General features: G+C 44.4%; 1 protein-coding gene across 26 annotated transcripts in view; it reads right to left on the bottom strand.

Moving 5' to 3' along the window:
• The window catches only part of IRF2 (interferon regulatory factor 2), an 89,245-nt gene extending 75,475 nt beyond the window's left edge, over positions 1-13,770 (bottom strand). For 14 of the 26 annotated variants that reach the window (XM_054484789.2, XM_063664327.1, XM_063664333.1 and 11 more), the window contains exon 1: positions 13,530-13,718. The gene's annotated coding sequence lies outside the window, so the exon portion shown is untranslated. Of the gene's footprint in view, positions 1-13,141; positions 13,223-13,529 lie in introns of those variants that run through there. The other 12 variants (XM_054484792.2, XM_063664345.1, XM_063664343.1 and 9 more) reach the window with 6 other exon arrangements.
• Between the last annotated feature and the right edge of the window lie 9,805 nt (positions 13,771-23,575).

Here is a 23,575-nt window from a genome sequence, read left to right on the forward strand (position 1 = left end):
ATGGGAAGCCTTAAAAAAACCTTTTTATTTTGAAATTATTTCAAATCCACATAAAAATTTCAAAAATAGTGCCAAGAGTTCCTGGATATCTTTCATCAGCTTCCTTCACTTTACCGTGGGGGGCAGGAGTACTGATTCTGCAGCTCTGCTGGTTACAGTGTCTCCCCACAAGGGAAGGGGAAGTAGAGAGGGGAGATAATTATCAGGATTTAACCCCATCAGTTTTCCTTAATGACAAAAGACACCAGACCATAGTTCCACGTTCCAAACTAAATGTGGGAGAATTGTGGAAAAACAGAAAGAACAAAACAATACGTTGTTCTATGCCTATTTTACAATCTATTAAGAGTCTGTTTTTTTAAAAAAAAATAAAATGTATACACTTGGCAAAAAGATCTGTCACATTAGCACTGTGGCTTCCCCTACAATCTGAAACAACCCCACAGGGCCCATGGAAGAACTCTAAAAGGGATTCACAGATAAGTAAAATCGTTTCTGGAACTGTCATCTTACTTGCCTAATTGTGTTTTCTCTATCTGGATGTATTAAGCTCCTAACTCTAAGGAATGCAGACCATCTACCTACCCAGCTACCTCAAATCCTAGATGATTACTTTTCTTTCGTTTTATACCTCCCTCTACATATCATTAGCACTGAATAAACACCTGATAAATAAATGACTGAATGGATGAATGATCAAAATAGTCAACGGTTTCAGCTGAGCACTCTCCTACCCACCCCCAACCCCCATCTCCCAAACTGCGACAACTTTCAAGAAAAAAAAAAAATCACAATGCATTAAAAGCACCTGTAAGTTAAGTAAATCCTCTCCTGTAACATTTTCAATTCACCCTGACTTCACCAATCATCAGGATGACCACACCCAAAAGTGGAAAAAACAGGCCATCTACATTCCCTACAGGGGCCTTCCTCGCAGGCTCCCTAAGTTTCCACCCCCCCTACAATGGAGAGAAGAAAGAGAAGCAGCAGTCCTGCCCCACATCCCCAGGCATCCGGCCTCCGTCTGCCTTCTAGGGCCTTACCTTCAAAGGTCAGCTAAACAGTGTGTATGAGTTAAGTTTTCCCATATGAACAAAAATCCCAAGCATCCCAAGAAAGAGCCAATAAAGATTTACCTTCAGGACTATTATTTTAAAGTGAGATTACACTTTGCTGTTCTTCTGTCAGTTGCAAATCCCCAAACCTACTAGAATTCACTTAAAACTAATCTACAGTGTTTTCATTGGAAGAAAGCAATCAGGAAAGCTCTGAGCCACTGAGCAGCTGGGAATTTCGCTGCTGAAGGTTTGGTTTAATCTTTATTTTTCTAGCTGCTGGCCCTGCTAACATGATTCCATGAAGGTCGCATTTAATCTTGCAGAGAAAAGCTACCTAAGCAGTTCTTAGGTAGTCTTCAGTAAAAATAAATTGCCTTGGCTCTCTGGATAAGTCTGTTGCTTCAACCCAACAATTACAGTCAAAGAGAACAAATGAAGGCAACTGTAAAATACTATACTTGATTTCAAAAGAATTTCATTGCCTAGATGTTATGGGCTGTGTTTGTTAATAACAAAGTTATTGTTAACAAAGAACCCATGGAAAAAGTAGCAGCTTTCAAATGTTTATCTCCGGTTCATCACCAAATATAGCTTATTTATCCCTACAAGAAGGTATTAGGATCCTCATTGGAACTTAAACATCAAAAGAATGAACTGATAAGATTTTGTAAAGGTCTGGATACAAAGGAGAAAAACCAAACAATTTTTCACCTTCTGGGTGTGGAACCCCTAATACAAAGTAACAAATCCTAATGCAAAGTGACAAATCCTAATGTTTATGTGTTCAATTCATATACCATTAGGTTTCTACAAACTAGATCTGTGCCATCCTTCCTGAGCTGGAATTCAGCCTTTCAAGCTAACCTTTGCTTTACAGCTGAAAATCAAATAAACTAATATTTATCTAGGTCTTAAAGGCGTCAAACACCGGTGAGGAATGCAAATAAATCGGACTGGATCCTGGCTCTCAAATAACTTACCACATAGATGATACAAATGGAAAAATCCAAATAATCTAAGATTTTCATAACAGTTCAAGAGTCTAGAAAACATTCATCTCATCAAGATGCAGATAGCTAACTACCCTAGGAATGGGACGTAGAGTATGCTGCTTCTATAGAAATTCAGAGCATTTCATTGTTTTAGGCTGAAGAGATCAGGTATGGTTTGTGGGGAGAGGCACAAGGAGATTCATACAGTTATGACCAAAACAACCACTCCAACTCTACTTTCCTTCAGTCCTTTCAGGACTGTACTACAACTTTCCCCTGTATTCTCTTCACACCTTGATTCATTTCCTTATGCTGCACCAACCAAGATGGTAGCCACCAGCCACATGGGTCTACTGTCCACTTGGAATGTGTCTGGGCTGAATTAAGACGTGCTATAGGTGTAAAGGACACATTGGATTTTAAATACTCAGCATGAAAAACGGATACAAAGTATCTCATTAGTATTTTTACATTAACGACATACTGAAATATTTTAGATAAAATTAGTTAAATGAGATATATTATTACAATTAATTTTACCTACTCTTTTTACTTTTCTAAGTGGCTACTAGAAAATTAAAACTATACATGTGGGTCACATTATATTTGTATTGGACAATATCGTGTATATATATGTATATATTTTTTTTTTTTGATGGGCTGTGCTATGGCATTCAGCCTCTGAACTCATAATGGTCACACCCAATCCTACTTCCGTAGCAATCCAAAAACGTCTCCATGTTCGTAAAGAGAGTGAAACTATTCTAATATTTTTTCAGATAAAAATTGGAGATTTGAGGTCTTCAGTTGTGAAAAGTCAGAGGTCACACTCTGATTAAGTTCTACTGTCATTCTCCAACAGGGTCTTGTAAAGGCAGGTGTGAGGGAAAAATAAAACTTCTCAGGCTTCTTTCCAGACTCCTATAAAATGCCTTCACCTCCTGATATACAGAAATGAATATAATATAAAGGGAAAAAATGTATAGGACACGAAGATAGGGAACGCATATGATACGAAGATAGGGACCATTTATGACATGAAGATAGGGAATGTACAGGATATGAAGACAGCGAACATTTAGGATATGATGATAGGGAATGTATAGGATATGAAGATATGAAGATAGGGAATGTACAGGACATGAAGTTGGGGACTATATAGGATATGAAGATGGGGACTGTTAAGAAATGAAGATAGGGAATGTATAGGACATGAAGATAGAGAATGCACAGGATATGAAGACAGGGACCATTTAGGACATGATGATAGGGAATGTATAGCATATGAAGATATGAAGATAGGGAATGTACAGGACATGAAGATGGGGACTGTTAAGAAATGAAGATAGGGAATGTATGGGATATTAAGATGGGGACTGTTTAGGACATGAAGATAAGGAATGTATAGGGTATGAAGATGGGGACCATAAAGGGTCTGAAGATAGGACCATATATGACATGAAGGTAGGGAATGTATGGGATATGAATATAGGAGCCATATAGGATATGAAAATAGTGACTGTATAGCATATGAAGATAGGGAATGTACAGGACATGAAGACAGGGAAAGTATAGGATGTGAAGACAGGGAATGTTCACTCTCACTTCCCCTACAAACATTTTATACTTCACTTACCATGAGAATTAGATCTGTAGCCATTTGTGTACATTAAATGCTCTTTTCCAAAAGGATAATAAAACCTCTAATCTCCTCAAGAGGACCAAATAATTTCAGCCTAGAGTGGTTCCCAAGGTGCTGGGAAGACGTATCTCCCTAGGCATGTATATTTCAAAAAGCATGAAAAACAGACCTTGGAGACATCCCCAGGTTATAAGTGTCTCATATCCTAAAAGGTTAGGATAAGACCCCTGGAACCTTTTCATCCCATGTCAGGGGAGCTAAGGTGTTTGTTTGTTTGTTTGTTTTTCCTCTTTTTTTTTTCTCTCTCTCTCTCCTTTTGGGACAGGAGAGGGACAACTGCTCTGTCCCTGTCAACAAAGTGTAGCCCACATGTACATTCCATTAGTTTTCAGTGTCACTTAAGAGTCAAGGTTTAGGGGCCTGACACAGCAATGTCACTCAGGCTGTTGTCCCAGTTGTAAATATCAACAAGGAACTCTTTTCTCCTACCCAGGGGTTTTGTGTTTCTGCAGTATTCATATGTATAAAGAATGTTAACTTTGAAGTGAGATCATATCTCAAGCCCTTCACAGTTAACTGACAAAATATTATGTCCCAACCTCACCAAAAAGCCACCAATCTAAGTGTCTCCAAGTAGCCACAGCTGTCTGAGGACAAGGGCTTCCAAGAGCCTGGCCAGGAAAGCCCTGGCTCTAGAGCCTGCTCCACACATGGAGGCAGAAAGGCTCAAGAATGGCCCCGTCCACACACAGCCTCCTCCTCAGCAGCACCCAGTGTGTTTTTCCCAACCTTACGTGGACCAGAGGTGAGGGCAGAGATGACATATTAGCACTCTCTTGAGAATATTTTTCTGGTTAAAAGGGTAATTGGTAATTGTGCTTGCTGTTTTAAATTTGGAAAATACAAAAATGTTTCAAAGAGGAAAAAAAAAGCCAAACACCCACAATTCCACCATCAAAAAGATATGTTTTCTTCCAGGTTTTTTAAAATACCCCAATATGCACATATGTTTTTAAAATAAAATTAGAAGCACAATTTCACATCCTTTTTTCCCCACCCAATCAACATAGATCATAAATATTTTCTCATCACTGAACGCTGCTCAAAAACACGAGCTTTATAAGCTACCTATACTCTTGTCTGGATGTGCTGTAATTCATTCAAATGTGTCTCTATTGTTGGATATTTAGTTTATTTCCAAGTTTTTACACAACAAAAGCTAATTCAATAAACATCCGTGTACATAAATCTTTGTTCCCATCTCTGGTTACTTCATGTAAGTAGGTTCCAAGAAGCAGAATTACTGGAACAGAGAGCTTAACATTTTTAAGACTTTAAGTATATAGCACCAAGGTAAATTCCAGAAAGTTTATTTCAATGTAGAATCCTGACTACAGTCACTGTGGAGTACTCAGTGTCCAACTCAGTGACCCACACTACCCAGTTATGGAATTCATAGTTCAGTTTTAACTCGTCCCATCTGTTTTTTTTTTTTTTTTTGAGATGAAGTCTCACTCTTGTCACCCAGGCTGGAGTGCAATGGTGCGATCTCAGCTCACTGCAACCTCCACCCCCTGGGTTCAAGCGATTCTCCTGCCTCAGCCTCCCGAGTAGCTGGGACTACAGGCGCCCACCACCATGCCCAGCTAATTTTTGTATTTTTAGTAGAGATGGGGTTTCACCATGTTGGCCAGGCTGGTCTTGAACTCCTGACCTCAGGCGATCCGCCCGTCTCGGCCTCCCAAAGTGCTGGGATTACAGGCGTGAGCCACCGCACCCGGCCAATCCCATCTGTTCTTTAGGAAAACACATTATCAGCCCATTCTATTTCCCTGATTCCATATTTACCTCCTACAATCTCAATAGCACAATTACGTTGATTTATCATTACAAATTACAAATATGAATGCATTAAATTATTACATGTGCCCTGAAAATACGTACATCTATTATGTATTATTTCAAGAATTTAAAAATAAAACAGTACCACGGAAGATCAGTACGGAGGGAGAAAGGCCTAAGAGAGCTATTACAGTATTTCCGTGGTTGCCTCCAAAGGCAATTTTGGATTGAGTTTGGGGCCTCACATAGTGAGCATCAATCTCCCCATCCCCAAACAATGCATCAACACCAGCACACTTATACATTCTGCGAAATGCACCATTAAGCAATTTTGTCATTGTGTGAACATCACAGAGCGTACTTACACAAACCTAGATGGTGTAACCTCCTACACACCCAGGTTTATGGTATGGCCTATGGCTTCCAGGCTGCAAACATGCACTGCAGGTTACTGTACTGAGGACTGTAGGCAACTGTAGCACAATGGCAAGTATTTGTGTATCTAAACATAGAAAAAGGTACGGTAAAAGTATGATATTATAATCTTACGGGGCCACAGTCATGTATATGGTCCATTGTTGACCTAAATGTCATGATGCAGCAACATAACTGTACCCCTAAGGTGACTTCAGCCATGTCCAAATGACAACCACTCACAACTTCATGTTTCCTGGCAGTATAATGTCAGCAGCTGCCTAGCAGTTTTCCCATCAGCCTTTATCATCCCCAGGATAAAAGGATCTGACCCCAAAGTCAACACTGGAGGGTCCTCCAGTCTTTCAACTGGTCCTTGAGTTATTACTAATTGCCTAACCAACTTCAACTCACCCCTCCAGCCTCTAAAACTCTTTCAGTGACATTTGTGCAAAGACAGAAAATCTCCCTGCCTGATTGTCTCTTCACTCTCTCCCATTCAAGAATCCAGGAGGCACTAGTCACCTATTTTCCTTTTCATCACCCCATCCCCCAACTCTCACTTTCCACCAGCCTCCCATTCCTATCCTATCACCCCACACACCCATCATATCTAGGTGTTAAGACACTCTCTTATCACCACTGTAATTTTTCTCATCTTCTCCAATAGATCTAGGGTAAAAAGGACAAAAGAATTCTTTCAAAAATAACATGGTAGATATTACTTGAAATAAAGCAATCTGTATGCGGTTCCTCCTCATCTGAAAGGTCAATCTCATGAAATAGGAAAATTGATAGGATTCTAAGCTTAGGGGGCCAGGACAGCATATTCTGTCTACAGAGTACTTCTTTGGATCCTCCCAAAATCTGACATTCATAAGAACAATTAAAATGTACGCTCAATAAGAACAAATTAAAGTGTATGCTCATCTCTCCTTTGATGGCATTAGGTGTGTGAGTATCAAATGCCTTCAGCAGATAGCAACAGAGTGTTAAGTATGCCCAAATGAAATTATTTATGAAAATTACACAGCAAATAGTTAATTCTCAAAAATCTTCATTTAATGAAAACAGGACAGGCTTTTATCACACAAAATCCTAAATTAAGGTATTTTGCTGAACTAAATTAGTCTTGCCTTTGGGATAAAAATACTTAGAATCCATCATCAGAAAGAACCTCACACACATGCTTCTCATCTGCAGACATTCTTGGTCAACTCCGCTCTTTCTTGCTTATCAGAAGGGAGTACTAAACTAATAAAGGAGCTATAACCAAAACAGAAACAAAACAAAACCAAACGCCTAATTCTCCATGGCCTTCCTGGACAAAGAGACAAATACATAAAATAAAATAAAGTCCTTCTTGCCTCTTCAAAATGGAAAATTCGGCTGGGCACAGTGGCTCACACCTGTAATCCCAATACTTTGGGAGGCCGAGGCGGGCAGATCACCTGAGGTCAGGAGTTCGAGACCAGCCTGGCCAACATGGCGAAACCTCATCTCTACTAAAAATACAAAAATTAGCCGGGCGTGGTGGCATGTGCCTGTAATCCTAGCTACTCGGGAGGCTGAGGCAGGAGAATCACTTTAATCCAGGAGGCGGAGGTTGCAGTGAGCCGAGATCACACCACTGCACTCCAGCCCAGGAGACAAGATAGACTCTTTCTCAAAAAAAGAAAAAAAAAGGAAAATTCAATGTATCACAAACTTAACATGAGTCCCATTTCTGTATGGCAAGCAACGGCAAGTGGGCAGAGCCAACAGAGTGACCACAGGCCCCTGTCCAAAGTGCTCCTTAAAATGTGGAAAGAGGTTTCATCTGAGCCAAGGAAAAGATCAACTATTTGGCCCTGAGAAGAGATCCTTGATTCAGTGGCTTTCTATTTTTGCTCTGGCCACACACCTGAGGGAGACTGGGGAACAGGGATCCAATGGTGAATAAGAGGCTCGCTATCAAGGCAGGAAGGGGAAGGAAGGGAAAGGGGGCTATAGATAGTCTCAAATCTAAAAGGTCCTGTGTAATTTCTAAAAGTCCCCTCCCCAGGTCATTTTCATAACACACATAGGTTCTGTCTCCTGAGGATGACAGAATTATCCAGTCACATTTTACAGTGAAAACTTCCAAAGGGGGAAGTGATTGGAGAACTAAAAGGCCACTCTAGGCATCTGAGTTCATGCACCTTCCATCGCAGAGCCTTGTACACAGCTGGCTGTCAACAAATATTTAATAAACAAGTGAAATAATAACATAATGTGTGCATTTAAGAAAACTATTGCATGTGTTACTACATTTAACAAAATCAATTATTCATTTAAAATAATTGCATGGGGCCCCTGGATCCCCAAGCAGACCTCGAGTTACTGATGGAGGGTCCCGGCTAGTTTCAGTGCCTCAGAAAGCCTAACGTGATGGTGAGTTTCTCTCACACGGAGCTGGCCAGCCTGTCCACAGGTCTCTACCTTTGGCTATAATGAGATCAACGAGATTTGATTATACCAGTTTTCTCAAGGCAATCAGGAGTTCTGACTGGAAGTCATATGTGTTTCTGAGGAATAAAAATGGGCACAACGGCCGGGTGCAGTGGCTCACGCCTATAATCCCAGCACTTTGGGATGCTGAGGAGGGAGGATCATTTGAGGCCAAGGGTTTGAGACCAGTCTGGGCAACATAGTGAGACCCCGTCTCTACACAAAGATGTATGTCGGGCTTTGGGGTGGCACATGCCTGTTGTCCCAGCTACTCAAGAGACTGAGGCAGGAGGATCACTTGTGCCCAGGAGTTTGAGCCTGCAGTGAGCTATGATCGAGCCACTGCACTCCAGCCTGGTGGACAGAGTGAGACTTTGACTCTAATAAAAGAAAAACAATACATGAAGTCTACTTAAATAAACACAATTTGTTTCAGAGACAGTTTGTCATAAGATGGAGCTTCTGAGGGGGAAAATTATCTTTAGGGGATCTTTGAAGGTCAATGCCAAGACTTCAGGCCTACTGCTTGCTCTGAATCCAAAGAGCCTCAGATGGAGTCCCAGGGACAAAGGGGACCTGTGAGCTGCGTTTCCTGCTTGTGTGTTTTCCTTGGTACTCTGTAAAAAATACCGGCTTCATGTTCAAATTTGGACCCTATATGTTATTCATCATTCTTTGTTCTTTGTTGATAAACTAAAGTTTGATGGAACCTCCCCACCCACTTTTCCATCAGTCATTCCTGCCACCAGAGCCACTCCTCAACTCAGCACACTATGCATTAAGCTGGCATCGTGCACCAACCACTGATTACACTCAGGCCAAACACAGGGGGCCAACGGGGCAGGCAGAGACGGAAGGTCCTGACCTCCTACCCCTGTGCAGAAAGGAACATCGTGTCTCATACTGATGAAAAGAAGAAGTAATTTTTACTAATAATAACTGACATTTCACCGCAGTTTCGTTTATTTGCATTTATTATGTATTTTAATATATGTTATAAATATATACTATCAGTTAATATTTACTTTCATGTACATTGTCACATATAAAGTGTTGGGCACACAGTAAGCATTCAATAAATGCACATGAGCCAAGATGGTAAAGCAGGCCGGCGCGGTGGCTCACGCCTGTAATCCCAGCACTTCAGAAGGCTGAGGTGGGCAGATCACTTGAGGTCAGGAGTTTGAGATAAGCCTGGCCAACATGCTGAAACCCCATCTCTACTAAAAATACAAATATTAGCCAGGCATGGTAGTGCACGCCTGCGCACGCTGTAGTCCCAACTACTCGGGAAGCTGAAGCACAGGAATTGCCTGAACCTGGAAGCAGAGGTTGCGGTGAGCTGAAATTGTGCCACTGTACACCAGTCTGGGCGACAGAGCAAGACTCTGTCTCAAAAAAAAAAAAAAAAAAAAAAGATGGTAAAAGCAAAATACTAAAATCAGCCCAGCGCACACCTGCAATGACAGAAGCTGACAGAAGCTGACACAAGAGTGAAGAAGATTCAGACTAAAGCACAGAGAGGCTTGGGAAGATTTTCTTATCTGACATAAAGAGGGAAAATACATTGGTCCAATCACTGTTATTTCCATATCATTTGGTCTCCATGGATACCATCTAACTTTCCTTCTGACAGGAAAAAATTCACTGACAATATCGGATTTCACTGTTAAATTTTTTTAAATACTTTACATAAAACAGTTATTCCATGTTTAATCTTTTATCATTATTTATATACGCTCAGAAGTAAAATCTCTCCTTGCTGGAAATTCTATGAGAAAGATAGTGTCTAATCCAGTCATGATTATCTGGCCCTTTTACACTAAGAATAATCTGATAGAATCTTGAAAGTTAATGCCTTACACATTTGTAGACTGCTATAATTTATGCAATGTTCTTTCATATACAGTATCTCAATTGTTCATGAAAGCAACACTATGAGATATAGTTAAGAATTATTATTACCCTCCTTACAGCTAACCCCAAAAGGTAATAACTGTATGTATTTTTTGTTGTTAATGGTCAGCTCAGTAACCAGAACACAACCTAGTGTAAAGACGCTGTCTTTCTCGCTGTCAGTTGAGTATACAGAGGCTAGCACTGTGTCTGGCTTATAATAGATGTTCTAAGGATATTTATTGAGTGTGTACATAAATTCTCTTGTCTGTGTTAAGCCCTTTTTGGTATAAGGCAGATAAGGGAACTATAACCCAGATACTCCATTTAGATAGAGTACAGTGGTTTTTCACTATCAAAAGGATATTATGTGAAAATGCTCTAAAAACAACAGTTTTGTACAAGATGATGTTAAGAATAAAAATATAACATCGTTGGTAACATGAGAAAATTGATGCACATCAAATGTGGAGCATCCAAAGTTTCTATTTTTCCAGTAAGTTTAAACATCTTTTGCTCTGGTGCACTATTTGCCTAATAAAGTGTTTCAGAAAGTGGGATAAAAGTGAGACCATTGTTCATAAGGCTGTCAGAACTTCATGGCACGCATGTGTTTGTCATAATTTGCTTCCAGTTTGACTACAAATCCTTACTTTTGATTATGCTGACATTTTTACAGGTAAGTAAATCTGAAATAACTGGAACTTTCTCTAACAAAAAAATGACAACTCACTGAGAATGAAATATGTAAATGTTTAATTTTAACAAGCAGTTACAAATCGTAACAGACAAGAACTCTTGGATCTAAAAGACCAAAATGTAATTTCTTACACAACAGACAAAGTTACAAGTTATAATCGTTCACTAATTACAGTGAAATTCCGGACTTTGACACATCAATCAATAGATGTTCCAACGTTCTCCCTAGAGATCCCAGTTCAAGTCTTAAATATTTCATCTGCTGAAGTTTCCTCAGAAAAGGCTCCTTTTCCCAGGATTTTTTAGGTTTCTATTTTTGCCCCTTCTCCCCCTAAAAGAAGAATAAAGGAAAGTTGGGGAAACCAGAGAATCCTGAATCTGCGTGCGCGGTGAAGTTACACAGAGTCATCCTCTGGGCCTGGTAGGGATAACTGCATCTGCCTGGCATCAAGACTATCCACCGCCTGGTCTAACCCCAGACCCCCTTGTGCACCTGCCCTTAAGCACCAAAAACTGAACTGCTCAAAGAGAACCTGCAGCCGATATGAAAACTAGTAAATGACTGCAGGCTTGACAGCAGTCTCGGTGATTCCTGAAAATCCACAACAGGAAATCTAACTATCCTCCATACCTCCTGGCCATTCATCAAAAGCAGACCGAGTCACAGCCATAAGGAGGCCGGTGGCTGAAGACGAACGCCAGCACCACTTTTCCTCATTTAGAACAACTGAGTTTTTTCCTTCCATAACCAAGGACAAGGAGCAACCGGAGGGAGGAGGTTGAAGAGGGAGGGGGCGGGCAATATGTCCCCAAGTTTCAGACAGTAGCGGGTTAGAAACGAGCGAAAGCCACCTCGCTCTTCTGAGCTGCCTCGGCTGCCAGTCCCCGGGATCACAGCCGCAGCCGATCGCCAAGGGTCCGGCCTACACAGACTGACCCGGGCGTTTCACCCGGTGCCCGACCACGGCCCTGGCGCCCGGCCCAGGCTGCCCGCCTCCTTCCCCTCCCCCGCTTCTTAGGGAACAAGGAGGGGGTGGCAAACGCACCCAGACCGGGGGCCAAGGGGAGACGCCGGCGCGTGCTGGGAGGGGCACGAGTTACAGCCGCGACCCTTGGAACTTGGAACGGCTTCCCCAGCCCCGGCGGGCGCCGGCCCCCAGGCCGTGCCACTGGGAGCAGGCGGGCGCCGCGATTGGCCGCGGCCGGCTCCACTCGGTGGGCGAGCCCTACCGGCGAGGCGGAAAGGAAGTGGCGGCCGCCGCGGCTTCGCACCAACCACGTTCGGCCAGCGGGCGAATGTCACCCGGCGCCCGGAGCCGGGTCGGAGGGCATGGGGCGGGCACTCGCGTCCCCACCCCGCCGCGGCCCGCGCCCCGGGACCCCGAGGGGACGCCGGCCCCCACTGCGCCGCCCGGTCCCCGGAGGCTCCCCGCCCCCACCTCGCCCGCTCCGTAGCCGAGGCGGGTCAGGCCCAGCGCGCGAGGCCGGCCGGGGGCGCCTGCGGGGGACCCGGGGGCGCACGGCGCTAGGCCGCGGCCCGGGCGGCCGACCCCTCGGCGCGGTGCCTTCCTGGGACGCGCCGCCCGAGCCCCTGGCGCGCTGGGACAAGTGCAATGACGAAGCCCCAGGGCCCGACCGGGCGCTGGCCGGCGGGAAGGAGGACGCGGCGTCCCTACCGAGCGGCGGCGGCGGCGGCCCAGCCCCCAGGAAGCAGGGCGCGTCGGCCAGGCCCGGCGCCCGGCCCGGCTCCCAGCCCGCCCTCCCGCCCCGGCCGCTGGCACCCGACGCCCGCGACCCGACCCCGAGCCCGGCAGGCAGGCGAGCCCCTGGACCGCCGCGGGGCGCCCCAGCAAGTTTCCTCTGGCCGTGGCTGGAGGCGCTCTTCCCGGCCGGGGAGCGGGCGCGGGCAGCCGGGCGGGCGGCGGTGCCTGCTTATTTACGCTGGAGGCAGCCTGGAGAGGCGCCGCCGCGGGCACCGAGAAGGACCCGCTCCCCTCCTTCGGATCCGGTGGCGGCGGTGGCTGCACACACACACACACACACACGCGCACACACAAACACGCACATACACACAATTTTGTTTTAAATGAGGCCCGACTCCAGCTGACCTGCACCCCCACACACAACACCTGGGGCGCAGAAGCACACACAGCAGGTCTGTGTCCATGGAGCCACCTCTCCGCATCTGCAAATCCAAAAGTGAAATTAAACCTCCACCAACCTCCTCCTCCTCCTCCCTCTCTACCTCCTCCTCCTCCTCCTCGCAGCCTCAGCAGCCCCAGTAGCAGCAGCAACAGCAGCAGAACCTGCTTCCCCTAAAATCAGATGATCCATAATTGCGCCGACTGTTCCTCCAAAAATCAGTATTAATATTTATGAACCCCGGCATTTTCCGTCTGCAAAACATCGTGTCAAGGCATCAGGACACGCATACACACACGGCCCCCCACAGTCCCCAGAAACATGCCCTCGAGAGAAACACACTCACAGTCACAACTATTATTTGAAAAATGTTACCTCTCAGTGTGCTTTTTTCACGCTACCAATACAATTCCGCAAGGTATAAGTGTTGCTAGGGTGTGTGAAATGGAAATGAAAGCCCGTCAGTTGAATAATCGCAGGAGCAAAACTAAAAGTTACTCCCCGGCTTGCCTGAGAACAGTCCAGATCGAAAGCAAAACAAGGAGAGGAAACTGCGAAGAGCCGCGGCTGGAAATCCCCCCACCCCCCGCCCTCCTCCGGCCGCGCTCCCTCCCTCGCCTCCCCTCTCCGCCCTCCTCCCTCCGCCCTTCCTCCCCAGTGTTTGTTTCAAGCTTGTGCAACCGGGAGGTGGAGGCGGAGGGAGGGCGCGAGCGGCCCGGCCGGGAGGTGCGGAAGTTCGCCGCAGCAGCTCATTGGCGGGCAGCGCCGCTTTCATCATTTCTCGGAAAAGTCAATTTCATTTTCGCTTCCCCAGGTCGCGGCGGCGGGAGCGACAAGCAGCGGCTCGTGAGTCCGTGGCTCGCACCCAGGGGCGCCCGCACGTGCGGCTAGAACGCCCGAGTCGGGGTCCGGGGTGGGGGGCGCAGGCCCGCGGCGGTAGGGGAGGAGAGCGGGCACCCGGGTCTCCATCCTCAGGGTGGCCTGAAGGTTTCAGGAGGGCGTCCGGCGAAGGCACGGGGCTGCGACCATGCAGTTAGCAGGGCTGGTGTGACTGTTTAGAGTAAATGAAAATTCGTTTTGTGATAACTGACCACCTCCAAGGAATGAAAGGAGCAGTCAGCCGAAACTACAGCATTACTTGCGTCCTTACCTAATTGGAACCTTATCCGTGGCTGAGGGTGCCACCATTGGAGGGGCCGCCGCCCCCTCTGACACCACCTGGTGCTCCGCTCCATTTAGGAGCTAGAATGAAAAGGAGGTCCATCCCCCAGTAAGTCACAGCCCACGCCAAGATGAGTTCTGGAGCCTGTGCGACCGAAGTTTCTTCACTGCAGGGCAAGGTGGACAAGGGTGTGAGTTACTTTGACTTCAAGACGTCTCGGTGGCGGCTGGTTCTGGAGAGAGGCTTTGTGCTGGAGCACTTCCAGCAAAGTTCGACTGGGGCCTCCTTAACTCACTGGCTGGTCACCCTTGGCCTGGGTTCTCAACCAAAGCCTAAGGCCTCAGTTTTCAAAGCTGTAAATGGAAATAAATGAGAGAAGAAGGTACAACCCGTGTGACAGGTGCAGCAAGCAATGCAACTTCCTTGGGACCTACCCTTTGTAGTCCCTTGCTTTAAAAGCATAGATTCACATTTAGTTAGACCTGTTTCTTCCTCGCATGCAGTTTCACCAGTCTTTTCCCAGACTTCTGTACCCAACAGAGGAAGTTCCTTCCTGGGAGACCATAGCTGTTTGTATGTAAACAGTTGCCAAAAACAAAAAACAAAAAAACTCCAACACCTCTCTGTCACAGAAGTATTGAATTATATAGACTGGAAAAATGGAAGTATCCAAGTAAACGTGTGTGGTAAGGAAATGGCTAAGGTTCAGGATTCTGTTTTGTGGGTCTGGTCTCAGAAATAGACCTCACATACACATTATTCCTTATGCCCTCTATTATAATACTCACTTTTTTTTTTTTTAAGAGACAGGGTAGGCCAGGCGTGGTGGCTTATGCCTGTAATCCCAGCACTTTGGGAGGCCGAGGCAGGAGGATCACCTGAGGTCGGGAGTTTGTGACCAGCCTGATCAACATGGAGAAACCCTGTCTCTACTAAAAATACAAAATCAGCCAGGCGTGGTGGCACATGCCTGTAATCCCAGCTACTTGGGAGACTGAGGCAGGAGAATTGCTTGAACCCAGGAGGCGCAGGTTGTGGTGAGCCGAGATCGTGCCATTGCACTCCAGCCTGGGCAACAAGAGCAAAACTCTGTCTCAAAAAAAAAAAAAAAAAAAAAAAAAGAGAGGGTCTTGCTCTGTCACCCAGGCTGTGCTATCATAGCTTACTGTAACCTTGAACTCCTGGCCTTAAGCAATCCTCCTGCTTCAACCTCCCAAGTAGCTGGGACTACAGGCCTGTGACAGTGCCTGGCCCAGCCACTGACTTTCTTATATCATATAGCAATGACCACTAAGGGAAAGTCTATACAAACTATAGAATAGTTGTCATTCTTTACCCAACCCAGGGACACAAGTTAAAAACCTAGTATTCATTCTTTTTTTTTTTTTTTTTTTTTCCTGTACCAAAACAATCATCTTCCTTTATTTTCCCTGGAGGGGGAAGAGGAGAGTGGAGAAGAAGGGAAGAATGCAAGGTGTTGCTTTGAATGTCTCATTCACCACACACGTGGGACTCCACTCATGTCAGCAGCCTCCGTGCACAGGCCCCAGTGAAAGAAATAATGAGGTCTAGTTGGACCAGCTAACACTGCCTGCCTTGTGTTTATGAAAGGCAGCTGCCTCTGTGGTGTGATTTCAGGGGAGCCAGACAGGGCTGGGGCCACGAACCTGTATCCTGCATCCTAACCACCTATTGCCATGTATGAGGCTAACTGGAAACTCACTTGCTGGGTGCAGACAGCTTCCAAACTATTGTGATGCTCATGTTTGACTTCCCAAGGAACATGTTTCAGGAAAGGCCATTGTCCTAATTATGGTCTTTGATAAGCAGGAAGAAGTTTGTTGTTCCTTTTTTTACTTAATGTCCTACTTCGTGCAACATAACATCCAATCAGTCATATCCTATTGACACTAACCCTAAATATCTCTGGGCCTGGCCCGTGCTCAGGGCACTGCCTTCATTCAGTTACTGCACTTGCCTGCTGCCTGTGCTCCTGGTCTCCTGCTTGGACTCCCCCAGGCCAGCAGCAGCCACGCTACTGCCAAAATCTAGTAGAAAATTAACTTCAGGTAAAGCACAATTCCAAACCTAACACTGCCCCCTCAAAAGCCTCTCTGTAGCCTTCAGAATAAAGACCATATTATTTGACAAGACACATAAAGTCCATTGTAATCTGGCACCAAACGACCTTTCCAGCCTCATCTCCTGCCATTGTGCCCCACAAGCACTACATCCCTCCCTTGCCAAACCAGCCTCCGTTCCTTTTTGTCAAACAACAGAGCCGTCTTCTTGTTCATTGTTTTATCTTTAGCATGGTGCCCAGCACACAGGCACTGAAATATTTATGAATTAATAATTACTTGCTCTTTTCATCAGGCTCTCATAAAATATTTTAGACTTGATCAGAGCTTTGTTTTATATTTTAATAGCTTTTTAATATAAATGTAATTAATGTTTTTTGTACAGAATTTGGAAGATGCAAGAATGGTGAGAGAAGAACATAAACCACCTGACATCTCACTAGTCAGGAATAGACCTGTGGATATTTTTATGTATTTCCTTCTAGTGATCTTTCTAAGGGACCGTTTCCAATCCGCATCTCCTCCGTCTCTGTGTAGGATTTAAGAATGCTGACTGTGCAGCCTGCTCTCCGCGATGCCCATGTGACAGCCTGCTGTCCTATTCTAGTTCTTGGCCGGCTCCTCGTCTGCTGCCAGCCCCCTAAATTATGGTGTTTCCAGGCATTCTATCCTCAACCCTCTTATTTTCTCATTCTACATGCTTTATCTTTGGGTGTTCTCCTCCACGCCCAGGGCTTCAGATATCACTATTTGCTGATGACTCCAAAATCTGTAACTTCTGAGCTCTGAACACATTAACTCCCACACGTGCCTCAGATGCAACAAATTATACATGTCCCAAATCAGAGAGAACATCTTTTCCACAACCTTGCACTGTTCACTTCATTGATTAGCTGGGAAACTGGGAGAACTCACAGACTGCCCCCTTTCCTGAGTCCCGGGGCCTGAAGCATGGGCGTTGCTTGCAATTTTCCAGGCCCCTAGACTCATAAAACATAGAATGAATTTCTGTTCTTAGGCCCTTGATGACATGTCACTGCAAACCAAAAATGTACAAATGAACCAAAACAGCCACATGGTACTGATATACACAGTCAAGAAGTATCTTAGCCCTTTGATGAGATGCATATAGTAATAAATCTCTGTGGAAACTCCAGCCTTTTTGGAAGCCTGGGTAAAAAAAGTAGGCGCAGTGGCTCACGCCTGTAATCCCAGCACTTTGGGAGGCGAGGCGGGTGGATCATGAGGTCAGGAGACCGAGACCATCCTTGCTAACACGGTGAAACCCCGTCTCTGCTAAAAATACAAAAAATTAGCCGGGCGTGGTGCGGGCGCCTGTAGTCCCAGCTACTCAGGAAGCTGAGGCAGGAGAATGACGTGAACCCAGGAGGCGGAGCTTGCAGTGAGTCGAGATCGCGCCACTGCACTCCAGCCTGGGCGACAGAGCCAGAGCAAGACTCCGTCTCAAAAAAAAAAAAAAAAGAAAGAAAAAAGAGTAACCTTTGCCATACTGAGGAAATCTGACCAAACACTTCAGTCTAATGTGAAAAAAGTTGAAGGGTCTTATATAGTGAAACTAGAGTCATCTCCTGGATGAAGCATGTTTATATTTCACCTGTGGGATGGAATATGCTAAAAGATCTGCCTGGCCGCCTCACGACTCATTTCTTTTCAGGGTAGTCGGGTACAGACAATATTACTTGAGCACAATAGTGCCGGATCTCTCCCTGAGTGGAGCTTAACTAAGGAAGAAATGTAAAGACACATTCAAAGTTGACCCCTTTCAAATGGGTTTTTAACTTAGTTTCCTAAAATTGAAACAAAGTTTCATAAAATAATCATTCAAATAACATTTGTTGAGTGCTCAGGAACATTTCCCAGCACTAGGGATACAGCAGCGAACCAAATGAATGAAAGTCCCAGCCTTCTAAGACGTTTTCTTACAGTCTCGTAGGTTGACATGTTGATTTCCACTGTGGCATCCCAGTAATGGCACCAACATCATCTCCACCTGTAATCACAGCCTTTAGAACTGTACATGCAACTTAGGAATGCATAACGTGAAGGCATATAAATGAAAACCTAAGTATTTATAGCTATGATTAAATCAGGAGCCCCAGGTCTGCAAGCAGATGCTCAGGTTTCTCCCCAGGATCACTGGGACCACTTCTGTCTTGGCCACTGGAGCTCCCCTCCAAGGTGCTGCAATTCAGGAGGTTAGAAAGTCATGGAAAACGAGGGTTCCACGCTTGCCAGAACAGTTGCCAATACAAAAGCCACAGATTACAGTCCTGCGTTGCAAAGAACATTATTGTGAAGTCCAAGTTGAATAAACACACAGCCAAGTTAAATTTTTTGTGGCAATAGAACAGCGATGGGATTGAAAGAACCATCAGTCAAAGTTCAAAGGTCATTGGCCTCAAGTTGAAAAATTCTTGAGCATGTTTGACTCTTACTCTATGTAATGGTTCCTTCCATTTTACAAGAAACTAGGAAGTGGGGGTCATTTTGTTGCAACTATTTTCTGAAAATCATGAGTTTACATTGAGTAATATATTGCTCAGTTTTGGGTGATACTCATTCTGCCCTGTTCTGAAGGGAAAACACATTCTCTAAAATTGCCTGGATTTCTGTGTGTGTGTGTGTGTGTGTGTGTCTGTGTGTGTCTGTGTGTGTGCGTGTGTGTGTGCGTGCGTGTGTGTGTTTTTCCTTTCCCAAAGGAAGGCTTTCAACTTTGAAAACTTCATGAAGTGTTTTTTGGCATAATTTCCCAAATGGCTGTGAAATATGCGAAATATTCCTTATTTCTCTATGGTGACAAACTATAAAGTAGTCCTTTTACCTTTAAAGACAGAGGGACACGGTGTCTATAGCTTTGCCCTGACGTTCTGCAGAGCAATTACTATAATAGTTTCGGGTATTGAAGATATTTTAAAGAATAAATTTCAAATTTGTAACCTAAATTTAGGAGACTACTTGGTTCACTGGTCATCTGTATATTTGAAGAAATTTTTAATAGTGTTTATATTTATTTTCTTATTTTAAAATATTTAATTGTCAGCCAGGCATGGTGGCTCATTCCTGTAATCTCAGAGCTTTGGGAGGTCAAGGCAGGAGGATCACTTGGGGACAGGATTTCAAAACCAGCCTGGGAAATATAGTGAGACTGTCTACACACACACACACACACACAAAAAAAAAAAAAATTAAGAGGGTGTGGTAGCGTGCACCTATAGTCCTAGCTACTTGAAAGGCTGAGGCAGGAGGTTCCCTTGAGACCAGGTGTTCAAGTCTGCAGTGAGCTATAATCATGCCACTGAACTCCAGACTGGGTGACAGAAGGAGGCCCTATCTGTAAATAAATAAATAAATAAATTTAAAGTAAGTAAAAATAAAATATGTAATTGTCAAATAAAGATTGAACATATTCAAAGTAAACAACATGATTATTTGATATACATATATTGTGTAACAATTACCACAAATGAATTAAAACATCCGCCACCCTCTCTGCTGTGATTAGCTCCTGGAACATACTGATATTATACATAACTAAACGTTTTGTATCTTTTGACTAACATCTCTCCATTCCACTTCCAGTCCCTGGCAACCACCATTTTACTTTCTGCTTCTATGAGTTTAACATTTGTAGATTCCACATATAAGTGAAACCACACAATATTTGTCTTTCTGTGTCTGGCTTATTTTACTTAGCATAATGTCTCCCAAGTTCATCCATGTTGCAAATGAGATAGGATTTCTTTCTCTTTTTAGGGTTGAATAATATTCCATTGTATATATGAACCACAGTTTCTTTATCTATTCATCTACTGGTGGACGCTTGGGCTGTTTCCACATCTTGGCTATTGGAAATAACACTGCAGTGAACATAAGGGAGCAGACATCTCCTCAGGATATTGATTTTATTTCCTTTCGATATGCACCCAGAAGTGGGATTGCTGGATCGCATCATGGTTCCATTTGGTAATCTCATTCAAATGGTAATTCCATTTTAATTTTTTGAGGCACCTCCATACTGTTTTCCATAATGGCTGCAACAGTCTATATTCCCACCAAGTGTGCAAAGGTTCCCTTTTATAGCCCTTCTAACAGGAGAGAGATATATCTCATTGTGATTTTGATTTGCATTTCTCTGATGATTCATGATGTTGAGCACTTTTGCATACACCTGTTGACCATTTGTATGTCTTGTATGGAAAATGTCTATTCAGGTTCTTTGCTCATTTGCTACAACTTTCACTATTTCTCTGTAAGCCTTTGGTCTCAGCATATGAAGCGTGATGATGTTCAGTGTCTTCTCTTCTTTCCCAAACTTCATAGCATTCTGAATAATACAGCTTTATTCTATTAGAAAATGTTTGGAAATTTGCCAATCAGAAAGACAGAAGAGTGTCATAAAACAAAGGATTGAGAGCATTTAAAAATGTTCTCACTTCCTTAAAAAACTTTATCTCTGCTAAATACCAAATGTACATGGCAATTCACATACACAGCTCTTGGCGCATTCTCCTTAACCTTTGATGCATCTTGGCGTCATTTACCATCCATGTTTATTGAACACTGGGATGCTCCAGGCACTCTGAGAGCTGCTGTGAAGACAGCAAGAGCCAGACAAGACCCCTGCACCCATGCCCTTGATGCTCTAGTGAAGGTGAAGGCAACAGACAAATAAACAAGCAAACCAACACAATAGTCACAGGTTTGTCTCAGTGCTCTGAAGGAAATCAACAGGAGCTTTGGTAGAAAATACTGTGTCAACTAGGTGGTCAAGAAGCTTGCTGTGAGGAAATGAGATTTAAGCCAAGATGTGAAGAATGATGTGGTCTTGTATTAGTTTGCAGAGGCTGCCATAAGAAAGTCCCACAACTGAGTGGCCTAAATAACCAAAATTTATTGTCTTATAGTTATGGAGGCTGGAAGTCTGAGAACAAGGCATCTACAGAGTTGGTTCCTTCTCAAGGCTGTGGGGGAGACTTCCACACCTCCTGGTTTCTGGTGGTTTGCCAGCAAGCTTGGGCATTCTTTGGCTTGTAAATGCGTCACCCCGATCTCTGTCCTGATGGTTATGTGGTGTTCTCCCTGCACATGTGTCTGTGTCCACATTTCCTTTTTTTTTTTTTTTTTTTGAGACTGAATCTTGCTCTGTCGCCCAGGCTGGAGTGCAGTGGCCCGATCTTGGCTCACTGCAAGCTCCGCCTCCCGGGTTCACGCCATTCTCCTGCCTCAGCCTCCCGAGTAGCTGGGACTACAGGCGCCCGCCACCACGCCTGGCTAATTTTTGTATTTTTAGTAGAGACGGGGTTTCACCATGTTAGCAAGGATGGTCTCGATCTCCTGACCTCATGATCTGCCCACCTCGGCCTCCCAGAGTGCCAGAATTATAGGCGTGAGGCACCGCGCCCGGCCCACATTTCCTTTTTTTATAAGGACGCTTATATTGATCATATTGGATAAGGAGCCCACCTTGTTCCCACAGGACCTCATTTTAACTAATTGTATCTCCAACTACCCTATGTCCAAATAAGGCCATGTTCTGAGGTACTGGGAGTTAGGACTTCAGCATATGAATTTGCAGGAGGAGAATACAATTCGACCCTACACAGGTACCAACTGCACCCAAGCAGAGGAAAGAGTGGGGACAGAGGTCTGGGAAGCAAGATTGTCTGGCAATATTCTGGGAACAGACAGGAAATGACTGATTTCAGAGTTGTGTGACAGAAAGAGGACAGGGATGTGGTGAACAGGTGGAAGAGACCAGAATAAGGGGTTTGCATTTTATTTTAAGAGCAATAGGAAGATTTTGAAGGGTTCTAAATAAGATCGACTTGTGGTTTTAAAAATTGACGCTATACATTTCCCAATTGTCTCTGCAACATCAATGAAAGGCAAGAATTTCTTCAGTTGTTGATTTTTTTTAAAGTTTTTTAGAGTCAGGGTCTTTCCCTGTCACCCAGGCTGGAGTGCAATGGCACAATCACAGCTCACTGCAGGCTTTAACTCCTGGGTTCAAGCAATCCTCCTGCCTCAACCACCTGAGTAGCTGGAACCACAGGTGCACACCACCATGCCCGGATAATTTTCTTATTTTTTGTAGGGACAGAGTCTCATTATGTTGTCCAGGCTGGTTTCAGACTTCTGGCCTTAAACGATCCTCCTGCCTCAGCCTCCCAAGAGGTTGGGATTACAGGTGTGAGCCACTGCACCTGCCAAGTCATTGATTTCTTAGAGGAATTTTCAACTGTTCTTTATTGCCCTCTCAGTCTATTGCATGACACATTTATAACACTCTAAAACAATTCAGTCTTTTTAATTCTATTTTTGAATTCCTAAGTCAAAATATTTATTCCCCTTTAACTTTCTCTCCAATTTCCATTTCCACAAATAAATAAAATTAATTAATGTTCTTTTACCAAAAACACCCACACAAATACATAACAACTTTAAAACAAAAAAAAAACAAGCTAAGCCAGGCCAGGTGTGTATGGTGGTTCACGTGTATAATCCCAGCACTTGGAAGGCCAAGGCAAGAGGATTGCTTGAGCCCAGGAGTTCAAGACCAGCCTGAGCAACACAGATAGACCCCCGTCTCTACAAAAAAATTACAAAAATCAGCTGGGCATGGTGGCTCGAGCCTATGGTCTCAGCTACTTGGGAGGCTTAGATGGGAGGATTTATTGAGCCCAGGAATTCAAAGCTGCAGTGAGCCGTGACCATGTCCCCAAAATGCCAGGGGTTCAGTCTAGGTCCCGCTGCTCACCTCACAGAAAGCCAATCACCAATCACTAGACAACAATTATTGCCAAGGAAGAAGGCTTTCATCGGGTGTTGCAGCCAAGGAGATGGGAGATCAGTCTTAAATCCATCTCCTGACCACTAAAATTCGGGGTTCATGTAGCAGGGAAGGTGTGTAATAATGTGTAAGAAAGCAGGAACTAGGGAGGGGCAAGGAAGCAATCATGATGAATGAGGGCCTGGCATCTCATTGTCTGGATATGATTATCTGGTAAGTTTCAGTTCTTAGGTACTTTTTGCCAGACCTGGAGGTCCTTTCCGGAGGAAGAAGCTCAGATAAAACAAATGTAAATTTCAAGCTTTAAGACCAGAAGAACCAACTGATATGGTTTTCCAAGAAAAAAAACTGTCTATGGAACTATTTG

The sequence above is a fragment of the Pongo pygmaeus genome, chromosome 3 (genome assembly GCF_028885625.2).
Source record: "Pongo pygmaeus isolate AG05252 chromosome 3, NHGRI_mPonPyg2-v2.0_pri, whole genome shotgun sequence".
NCBI lineage: Eukaryota > Metazoa > Chordata > Mammalia > Primates > Hominidae > Pongo > Pongo pygmaeus.